The sequence below is a fragment of the Carcharodon carcharias genome, chromosome 6 (genome assembly GCF_017639515.1).
Source record: "Carcharodon carcharias isolate sCarCar2 chromosome 6, sCarCar2.pri, whole genome shotgun sequence".
Classification (NCBI taxonomy): domain Eukaryota; kingdom Metazoa; phylum Chordata; class Chondrichthyes; order Lamniformes; family Lamnidae; genus Carcharodon; species Carcharodon carcharias.
Window position 1 is genome coordinate 199299059 of NC_054472.1, and position 12733 is coordinate 199311791.

Sequence of the window (12733 nt, forward strand, 5' to 3'; positions counted from 1 at the left end):
GACATGGGAATACACTGAGACTGCACTTTCGACATGGGAATATACTGTGACTGCACTGTGGACATGGGAATACACTGTGATTACACTTTCGACATGGGAATACCCTGTGATTATATTGTCCACATGAAAATACAATGTGCCTACAGTGTTGACATGGGAATACACTGTGACTGCACTGTCCACATGGGAATACACTGTGATTACACTGTCAACATGGGAATACACTGTGAATACACTGTCCACATGGGAATACACTGTGAATGCACTGTCCACATGGGAATACACTGTGAATACACTGTCCACATGTGAATACACTGAGACTGCACTGTCGACATGGGAATATACCGTAAGTGCACTGTGGACATGGGAATACACTGTGACTGTACTGTCCACATGTGAATACACTGTGATTACACTGTCGACATGGGAATACACTGTGAATACACTGTCCACATGGGAATACACTGTGAATGCACTGTCCACATGGGAATACACTGTGAATACACTGTCCACATGGGAATACACTGAGACTGCACTGTCGACATGGGAATATACTGTAACTGCACTGTGGACATGGGAATACACTGTGACTGTACTGTCCACATGGAATTTCACTGAGATTACACTTTTGACATGGGAATACACTGTGCCTACACTGTCGACGAGGGAATACACTGTGATTACACGGTACACATGGGAATAAACTGTGATTACACTGTCCAAATGGGAATACACTGTGATTACACGGTCCACATGGGAATACACTGTGACTGCACTGACGACATGGGAATACACTGTGCCTGCACTGTTAATATGGGAATACACTGTGACTGCACTGTGGACAAGGGAATACATTTTGACTGCACTGTCGACATGGGAATACACTGTGATTGCACTGTCGACATGGCAATACACTGTGATTGCACTGTTGACATGGGAATACACTGTGACTGCACTGTGGACAAGGGAATACATTTTGACTGCACTGTCGACATGGGAATACACTGTGACTGCACTGTCGACATGGGAATACACTGTGATTGCACTGTTGACATGGGAATACACTGTGACTGCACTGTCCACATGGGAATACACTGTGACTGCATTGTCGACATGGGAATACACTGTGACTGCACTGCCGACATGGGAATACACTGTGATTACACTGTCAACATGGGAATACACTGTGACTGCACTGTCCACTTTTGAATATACTGTGATTAGACTGTCGACATGGGAATACACTGTGAATACACTGTCCACTTGGGAAAACACTGTGATTACACTGTCACATGGGAATACACTGAGACTGCACTGGCGACATGGGAATATACTGTAACTGCACTGTCCACATGGGAATACACTGTGACTACACTGTCCACATGGGAATACACTGTGACTACACTGTCGACAAGGGAATACACTGTGACTGCACTGTAGACATTCGAATACACTGTGACTACACTGTGGACATGGGAATACACTGTGACTACACTGTCGACAAGGGAATACACTGTGATTGCACTGTCGACAAGGGAATACACTATGACTACACTGTCGACAAGGGAATACACTGTGATTACACTGTCGACAAGGGAATACAATGTGACTACACTGTGGACATGGGAATACACTGTGACTGCACTGTGGACATGGGAATACACTGTGACTGCACTGTGGACATGGGAATACACTGTGATTACACTGTCCACATGGGAATACAATGGTGACTGCACTGTCCACATGGGAATACATTGTCCACATGGGAATACACTGTGACTAAAATGTCCACTTGGGAATACACTTTCACTACACTGTCCACATGGGAATACACTGTGACTACACTGTTGACATGGGAGTACACTGTGTTTACCCTGTCCAGTTGGGAATACAATGTGACTGCCCTATCCACATGGGAATACACTGTCATTACACTGTTGACATGGGAATACACTGTGATTACACTATCCACATGGGAATGCACTGATTAAATGGTCCACATGGGAATACACTGTGATTGCACTGTCGACATGGGAATACACTGTGACTGCACTGTCGACAAGGAAATACACTGTGACTGCAACGTGGACATTCGAATACACTGTGACTACACTGTGGACATGGGAAAACACTGTGCCTACACTGTCCACATGGGAATACACTGTGATTACACAGTCGACATGGGAATACACTGTGAATACACTGTCCAAATTGGAATACACTGTGATTACACTGTTGACATGGCAATACACTGTGACTACACTGTTGACATGGGAATACACTGTGATTACATTGTCCACATAGAAATACAATGTGCCTACACTGTCCACATGGGAATACACTGTGATTACACTGTCGACATGGGAATACACTGTGACTGCACTGTTGACATGGGAATACACTGTGACTTTACTGTGGACATTCGAATACACTGTGACTACACTGTGGACATGGGAATACACTGTGCCTACACTGTCCACATGGGAATACACTGTGATTGCACTGTCGACATGGGAATACACTGTGACTTCACTGTCGACATGGGAATACACTGTGATTACATTGTCCACATGGAAATACACTGTGATTACATTGTCCACATGGAAATACAATGTGCCTACACTGTCCACATGGGAATACAGTGTGATTACATTGTCCACACGAAAATACAATGTTCCTACACTGTTGAAATGGGAATACACTGTGACTGCACTGTCCACATGGGAATACACTGTGATTACACTGTCAACATGGGAATACACTGTGACTGCACTGTCCACATGTGAATACACTGTGATTACACTGTCGACATGGGAATACTCTGTGAATACACTGTCCACATGGGAATACAATGTGAATACACTGTCCACATGGAAATACACTGTGATTACATTGTCCACATGGAAATACAATGTGCCTACACTGTCCACATGGGAATACAGTGTGATTACATTGTCCACATGAAAATACAATGTGCCTACACTGTTGAAATGGGAATACACTGTGACTGCACTGTCCACATGGGAATACACTGTGATTACACTGTCAACATGGGAATACACTGTGACTGCACTGTCCACATGCGAATACACTGTGATTACACTGTCGACATGGGAATACTCTGTGAATACACTGTCCACATGGGAATACACTGTGAATACACTGTCCACATGGGAATACACTGTGACTACACTGTCCACATGGGAATACACTGTGACTACACTGTCGACAAGGGAATACACTGTGACTGCACTGTAGACATTCGAATACACTGTGACTACACTGTGGACATGGGAATACACTGTGACTACACTGTCGACACGGGAATACACTGTGATTGCACTGTCGACAAGGGAATACACTGTGACTACACTGTCAACAAGGGAATACACTGTGATTACACTGTTGACAAGGGAATACAATGTGACTACACTGTGGACATGGGAATACACTGTGACTGCACTGTGGACATGGGAATACACTGTGACTGCACTGTGGACATGGGAATACACTGTGAATACACTGTCCAAATTGGAATACACTGTGATTACACTGTTGACATGGCAATACACTGTGACTACACTGTCGACATGGGAATACACTGTGATTACATTGTCCACATAGAAATACAATGTGCCTACACTGTCCACATGGGAATACACTGTGATTACACTGTCGACATGGGAATACACTGTGACTGCACTGTTGATATGGGAATACACTGTGACTTCACTGTGGACATTCGAATACACTGTGACTACACTGTGGACATGGGAATACACTGTGCCTACACTGTCCACATGGGAATACACTGTTATTGCACTGTCGACATGGGAATACACTGTGACTTCAGTGTCGACATGGGAATACACTGTGATTACATTGTCCACATGGAAATACAATATGCCTACACTGTCCACATGGGAATACAATGTGATTACACTGTGCACATGGGAATACAGTGTGATTACATTGTCCACATGGAAATACAATGTGCCTACATTGTCCACATGGGAATACACTGTGACTGCCCTGCCCACATGGGAATACACTGTGCTTACACTGTCAACATGGGAATACACTGTGAATACACTGTCCACATGGGAATGCACTGTGAATGCACTGTCCACATGGGAATACACTGTGAATACACTGTCCACATGGGAATACACTGAGACTGCACTGTCCACATGTGAATACACTGTGATTACACTATCGACATGGGAATACTCTGTGAATACACTGTCCACATGGGAATACACTGTGAATACACTGTCCACATGGGAATACACTGTGATTACACTGTCGACATGGGAATACACTGAGACTGCACTGGCATCATGGGAATATACTGTAACTGCACTGTGGACATGGGAATACACTGTGATTACACTGTCGACATGGGAATACACTGTGATTACACTGTCGACATGGGAATACAATGTGAATACACTGTCCACATTGCAATACACTGAGGTTACACTGTCGACATGGGAATACACTGAGACTGCACTTTCGACATGGGAATATACTGTGACTGCACTGTGGACATGGGAATACACTGTGATTACACTTTCGACATGGGAATACACTGAGACTGCACTGTCAACATGGGAATACACTGTGAATACACAGTCCACATGGGAATACACTGTGAATGCACTGTCCACATGGGAATACACTGTGAATACACTGTCCACATGGGAATACACTGAGACTGCACTGTCGACATGGGAATATACAGTAAGTGCAATGTGGACATGGGAATACACTGTGACTGTACTGTCCACATGGAATTTCACTGAGATTACACTTTTGACATGGGAATACACTGTGCCTACACTGTCGACAAGGAAATACATTGTGATTACACGGTACACATGGGAATAAACTGTGATTACACTGTCCAAATGGGAATACACTGTGATTACACGGTTCACATGGGAATACACTGTGACTGCACTGTCGACATGGGAATACACTGTGCCTGCACTGTTAATATGGGAATACACTGTGACTGCACTGTGGACATCGGAATACATTTTGACTGCACTGTCGACATGGGAATACACTGTGACTGCACTGCCGACATGGGAATACACTGTGATTGCACTGTTGACATGGGAATACACTGTGACTGCACTGTCCACATGGGAATACACTGTGACTGCACTGTCGACATGGGAAACACTGTGACTGCACTGCCGACATGGGAATACACTGTGCTGCACTGTTGACATGGGAATACACTGTGCCTACATTGTCCACATGGGAATACACTGTGATTGCACTGTCGACATGGGAATACACTGTGATTGCACTGTCGACATGGGAATACACTGTGATGTCACTGTCGAAGATGGAATACACTGTGGCTACACTGTCGACAAGGGAATACACTGTGACTGCACTGTAGACATTCGAATACACTGTGACTACACTGTGGACATGGGAATACACTGTGACTACACTGTCGACAAGGGAATACACTGTGATTGCACTGTCGACAAGGGAATACACTGTGACTACACTGTCGACAAGGGAATACACTGTGATTGCACTGTCGACAAGGGAGTACAATGTGACTACACTGTGGACATGGGGATACACTGTGACTGCACTGTGGACATGGGAATACACTATGATTACACTGTCCACATGGGAATACACTGTGACTGCACTGTCCACCTGGGAATACATTGTCCACATGTGAATACACTGTGACTAAAATGTCCACTTGGGAATACACTTTCACTACACTGTCCACATGGGAATACACTGTGACTACACTGTTGACATGGGAATACTCTGTGATTACCCTGTCCAGTTGGGAATACAATGTGACTGCCCTATCCACAGGGGAATACACTTTTATTACACTGTTGACATGGGAATACAGTTTGATTACACTATCCACATGGGAATGCACTGATTACATGGTCCACATGGGAATACACTGTGACGGCACTGTCGACAAGGGAATACACTGTGATTGCCCTGTGGACTTTCGAATACACTGTGACTACACTGTGGACATGGGAATACACTGTGCCTACACTGTCCACATGGGAATACACTGTGATTACACTGTCGACATGGGAATACACTGTGAATACACTGTCCACATTGGATAACACTGTGATTACACTGTTGACATGGGAATACACTGTGACTACACTGTCGACATGGGAATACACTGTGATTACATTGTCCACATGGAAATACAATGTGCCTACACTGTCCACATTGGAATACACTGAGGTTACACTGTCGACATGGGAATACACTGAGACTGCACTTTCAACATGGGAATATACTGTGACTGCTCTGTGGACATGGGAAAACACTGTGATTACACTTTCGACATGGGAATACTCTGTGATTATATTGTCCACATGAAAATACAATGTGCCTACACTGTTGACATGGGAATACACTGTGACTGCCCTGTCCACATGGGAATACACTGTGCTTACACTGTCAACATGGGAATACACTGTGAATACACTGTCCACATGGGAATGCACTGTGAATGCACTGTCCACATGGGAATACACTGTGAATACACTGTCCACATCGGAATACACTGAGATTGCACTGTCCACATGTGAATACACTGTGATTACACTATCGACATGGGAATACTCTGTGAATACACTGTCCACATGGGAATACACTGTGAATACACTGTCCACATGGGAATACACTGTGATTACACTGTCGACATGGGAATACACTGAGACTGCACTGGTAACATGGGAATATACTGTAACTGCACTGTGGACATGGGAATACACTGTGATTACACTGTCGACATGGGAATACACTGTGATTACACTGTCGACATGGGAATACAATGTGAATACACTGTCCACATTGGAATACACTGAGGTTACACTGTCGACATGGGAATACACTGAGACTGCACTTTCGACATGGGAATATACTGTGACTGCACTGTGGACATGGGAATACACTGTGATTACACTTTTGACATGGGAATACACTGTGATTATATTGTCCACATGAAAATACAATGTGCCTACACTGTTGACATGGGAATACACTGTGACTGCACTGTCCACATGGGAATACACTGTGATTACACTGTCAACATGGGAATATACTGTGAATACACTGTCCACATGGGAATACACTGTGAATGCACTGTCCACATGGGAATACACTGTGAATACACTGTCCACATGTGAATACACTGAGACTGCACTGTCGACATGGGAATATACCGTAAGTGCACTGTGGACATGGGAATACACTGTGACTGTACTGTCCACATGTGAATACACTGTGGTTACACTGTCGACATGGGAATACACTGTGAATACACAGTCCACATGGGAATACACTGTGAATGCACTGTCCACATGGGAATACACTGTGAATACACTGTCCACATGGGAATACACTGAGACTGCACTGTCGACATGGGAATATACAGTAAGTGCAATGTGGACATGGGAATACACTGTGACTGTACTGTCCACATGGAATTTCACTGAGATTACACTTTGACATGGGAATACACTGTGCCTACACTGTCGACAAGGGAATACATTGTGATTACACGGTACACATGGGAATAAACTGTGATTACACTGTCCAAATGGGAATACACTGTGATTACACGGTCCACATGGGAATACACTGTGACTGCACTGTCGACATGGGAATACACTGTGCCTGCACTGTTAATATGGGAATACACTGTGACTGCACTGTGGACAAGGGAATACATTTTGACTGCACTGTCGACATGGGAATACACTGTGACTGCACTGTTGACATGGGAATACACTGTGACTGCACTGTCCACATGGGAATACACTGTGACTGCACTGTCGACATGGGAAACACTGTGACTGCACTGCCGACATGGGAATACACTGTGCTGCACTGTTGACATGGGAATACACTGTGCCTACATTGTCCACATGGGAATACACTGTGATTGCACTGTCGACATGGGAATACACTGTGATGTCACTGTCGAAGATGGAATACACTGTGACTACACTGTCGACAAGGGAATACACTGTGACTGCACTGTAGACATTCGAATACACTGTGACTACACTGTGGACATGGGAATACAATGTGACTACACTGTCGACAAGGGAATACACTGTGATTGCACTGTCGACAAGGGAATACACTGTGACTACACTGTCGACAAGGGAATACACTGTGATTGCACTGTCGACAAGGGAATACAATGTGACTACACTGTGAACATGGGGATACACTGTGACTGCACTGTGGACATGGGAATACACTATGATTACACTGTCCACATGGGAATACACTGTGACTGCACTGTCCACCTGGGAATACATTGTCCACATGGGAATACACTGTGACTAAAATGTCCACTTGGGAATACACTTTCACTACACTGTCCACATGGGAATACACTGTGACTACACTGTTGACATGGGAATACTCTGTGATTACCCTGTCCAGTTGGGAATACAATGTGACTGCCCTATCCACATGGGAATACACTTTTATTACACTGTTGACATGGGAATACAGTTTGATTACACTATCCACATGGGAATGCACTGATTACATGGTCCACATGGGAATACACTGTGACGGCACTGTCGACAAGGGAATACACTGTGATTGCCCTGTGGACTTTCGAATACACTGTGACTACACTGTGGACATGGGAATACACTGTGCCTACACTGTCCACAAGGGAATACACTGTGATTACACTGTCGACATGGGAATACACTGTGAATACACTGTCCACATTGGAATACACTGTGATTACACAGTTGACATGGGAATACACTGTGACTACACTGTCGACATGGGAATACACTGTGATTACATTGTCCACATGGAAATACAATGTGCCTACACTGTCCACATGGGAATACACTGTGATTACACTGTCGACATGGGAATATACTGTGACTGCACTGTTGACATGGCAATACACTGTGATTACATTGTCCACATGGAAATAAAATGTGCCTACACTGTCCACATGGGAATACAATGTGATTACACTGTCCACATCGGAATACACTGTGATTAAACTGTCCACATGGGAAAACACTGTGATTACACTGCCCACATGGGAATACAATGTGACTGCACTGTTGACGTGGGAATACACTGTGACTGCACTGTCGGCATGGGAATATACTGTGACTGCACTGTCCACATGGGAATACACTGTGACTGCACTGTTGACATGGGAATATACTGTGACTGCACTGTCCACATGGGAATACACTGTGATTACACTGTTGACATGGGAATACACTGTGACTGCACTGTCCACATGGGAATACACTGTGATTACACTGTCGACATGGGAATATACTGTGACTGCACTGTTGACATGGCAATACACTGTGATTACATTGTCCACATGGAAATAAAATGTGCCTACACTGTCCACATGGGAATACAATGTGATTACACTGTCCACATCGGAATACACTGTGATTAAACTGTCCACATGGGAAAACACTGTGATTACACTGCCCACATGGGAATACAATGTGACTGCACTGTTGACGTGCGAATACACTGTGACTGCACTGTCGGCATGGGAATATACTGTGACTGCACTGTCCACATGGGAATACACTGTGACTGCACCGTTGACATGGGAATACACTGTGACTGCACTGTCCACATGGGAATACACTGTGACTGCATTGTCGACATGGGAATACACTGTGACTGCACTGTAGACATTCGAATACACTGTGACTACACTGTCGACAAGGGAATACAATGTGACTACACTGTGGACATGGGAATACACTGTGACTGCACTGTGGACATGGGAATACACTGTGACTGCACTGTGGACATGGGAATACACTGTGATTACACTGTCCACATGGGAATACAATGGTGACTGCACTGTCCACATGGGAATACATTGTCCACATGGGAATACACTGTGACTAAAATGTCCACTTGGGAATACACTTTCACTACACTGTCCACATGGGAATACACTGTGACTACACTGTTGACATGGGAGTACACTGTGATTACCCTGTCCAGTTGGGAATACAATGTGACTGCCCTATCCACATGGGAATACACTGTCATTACACTGTTGACATGGGAATACACTGTGATTACATTATCCACATGGGAATGCACTGATTAAATGGTCCACATGGGAATACACTGTGATTGCACTGTCGACATGGGAATACACTGTGACTGCACTGTCGACAAGGAAATACACTGTGACTGCAACGTGGACATTCGAATACACTGTGACTACACTGTGGACATGGGAAAACACTGTGCCTACACTGTCCACATGGGAATACACTGTGATTACACAGTCGACATGGGAATACACTGTGAATACACTGTCCAAATTGGAATACACTGTGATTACACTGTTGACATGGCAATACACTGTGACTACACTGTTGACATGGGAATACACTGTGATTACATTGTCCACATAGAAATACAATGTGCCTACACTGTCCACATGGGAATACACTGTGATTACACTGTCGACATGGGAATACACTGTGACTGCACTGTTGGCATGGGAATACACTGTGAATTCACTGTGGACATTCGAATACACTGTGACTACACTGTGGACATGGGAATACACTGTGCCTACACTGTCCACATGGGAATACACTGTGATTGCACTGTCGACATGGGAATACACTGTGACTTCACTGTCGACATGGGAATACACTGTGATTACATTGTCCACATGGAAATACACTGTGATTACATTGTCCACATGGAAATACAATGTGCCTACACTGTCCACATGGGAATACAGTGTGATTACATTGTCCACACGAAAATACAATGTTCCTACACTGTTGAAATGGGAATACACTGTGACTGCACTGTCCACATGGGAATACACTGTGATTACACTGTCAACATGGGAATACACTGTGACTGCACTGTCCACATGTGAATACACTGTGATTGCACTGTCGACATGGGAATACTCTGTGAATACACTGTCCACATGGGAATACACTGTGAATACACTGTCCACATGGGAATACACTGTGATTACACTGTCGACATGGGAATACACAGAGACTGCACTGGCAAATTGGGAATATACTGTAACTGCACTGTGGACATGGGAATACACTGTGACTGCACTGTTGACATTGGAATACACTGTGACTTCACTGTGGACATTCGAATACACTGTGACTACACTGTGGACATGGGAATACACTGTGCCTACACTGTCCACATGGGAATACACTGTGATTGCACTGTCAACATGGGAATACACTGTGACTTCACTGTCGACATGAGAATACACTGTGATTACATTGTCCACATGGAAATACACTGTGATTACATTGTCCACATGGAAATACAATGTGCCTACACTGTCCACATGGGAATACAGTGTGATTACATTGTCCACATGAAAATACAATGTGCCTACACTGTTGAAATGGGAATACACTGTGACTGCACTGTCCACATGGGAATACACTGTGACTGCACTGTCCACCTGGGAATACATTGTCCACATGGGAATACACTGTGACTAAAATGTCCACTTGGGAATACACTTTCACTACACTGTCCACATGGGAATACACTGTGACTACACTGTTGACATGGGAATACTCTGTGATTACCCTGTCCAGTTGGGAATACAATGTGACTGCCCTATCCACATGGGAATACACTTTTATTACACTGTTGACATGGGAATACAGTTTGATTACACTATCCACATGGGAATGCACTGATTACATGGTCCACATGGGAATACACTGTGACGGCACTGTCGACAAGGGAATACACTGTGATTGCCCTGTGGACTTTCGAATACACTGTGACTACACTGTGGGCATGGGAATACACTGTGCCTACACTGTCCACAAGGGAATACACTGTGATTACACTGTCGACATGGGAATACACTGTGAATACACTGTCCACATTGGAATACACTGTGATTACACAGTTGACATGGGAATACACTGTGACTACACTGTCGACATGGGAATACACTGTGATTACATTGTCCACATGGAAATACAATGTGCCTACACTGTCCACATGGGAATACACTGTGATTACACTGTCGACATGGGAATATACTGTGACTGCACTGTTGACATGGCAATACACTGTGATTACATTGTCCACATGGAAATAAAATGTGCCTACACTGTCCACATGGGAATACAATGTGATTACACTGTCCACATCGGAATACACTGTGATTAAACTGTCCACATGGGAAAACACTGTGATTACACTGCCCACATGGGAATACAATGTGACTGCACTGTTGACGTGGGAATACACTGTGACTGCACTGTCGGCATGGGAATATACTGTGACTGCACTGTCCACATGGGAATACACTGTGACTGCACTGTTGACATGGGAATATACTGTGACTGCACTGTCCACATGGGAATACACTGTGATTACACTGTTGACATGGGAATACACTGTGACTGCACTGTCCACATGGGAATACACTGTGATTACACTGTCGACATGGGAATATACTGTGACTGCACTGTTGACATGGCAATACACTGTGATTACATTGTCCACATGGAAATAAAATGTGCCTACACTGTCCACATGGGAATACAATGTGATTACACTGTCCACATCGGAATACACTGTGATTAAACTGTCCACATGGGAAAACACTGTGATTACACTGCCCACATGGGAATACAATGTGACT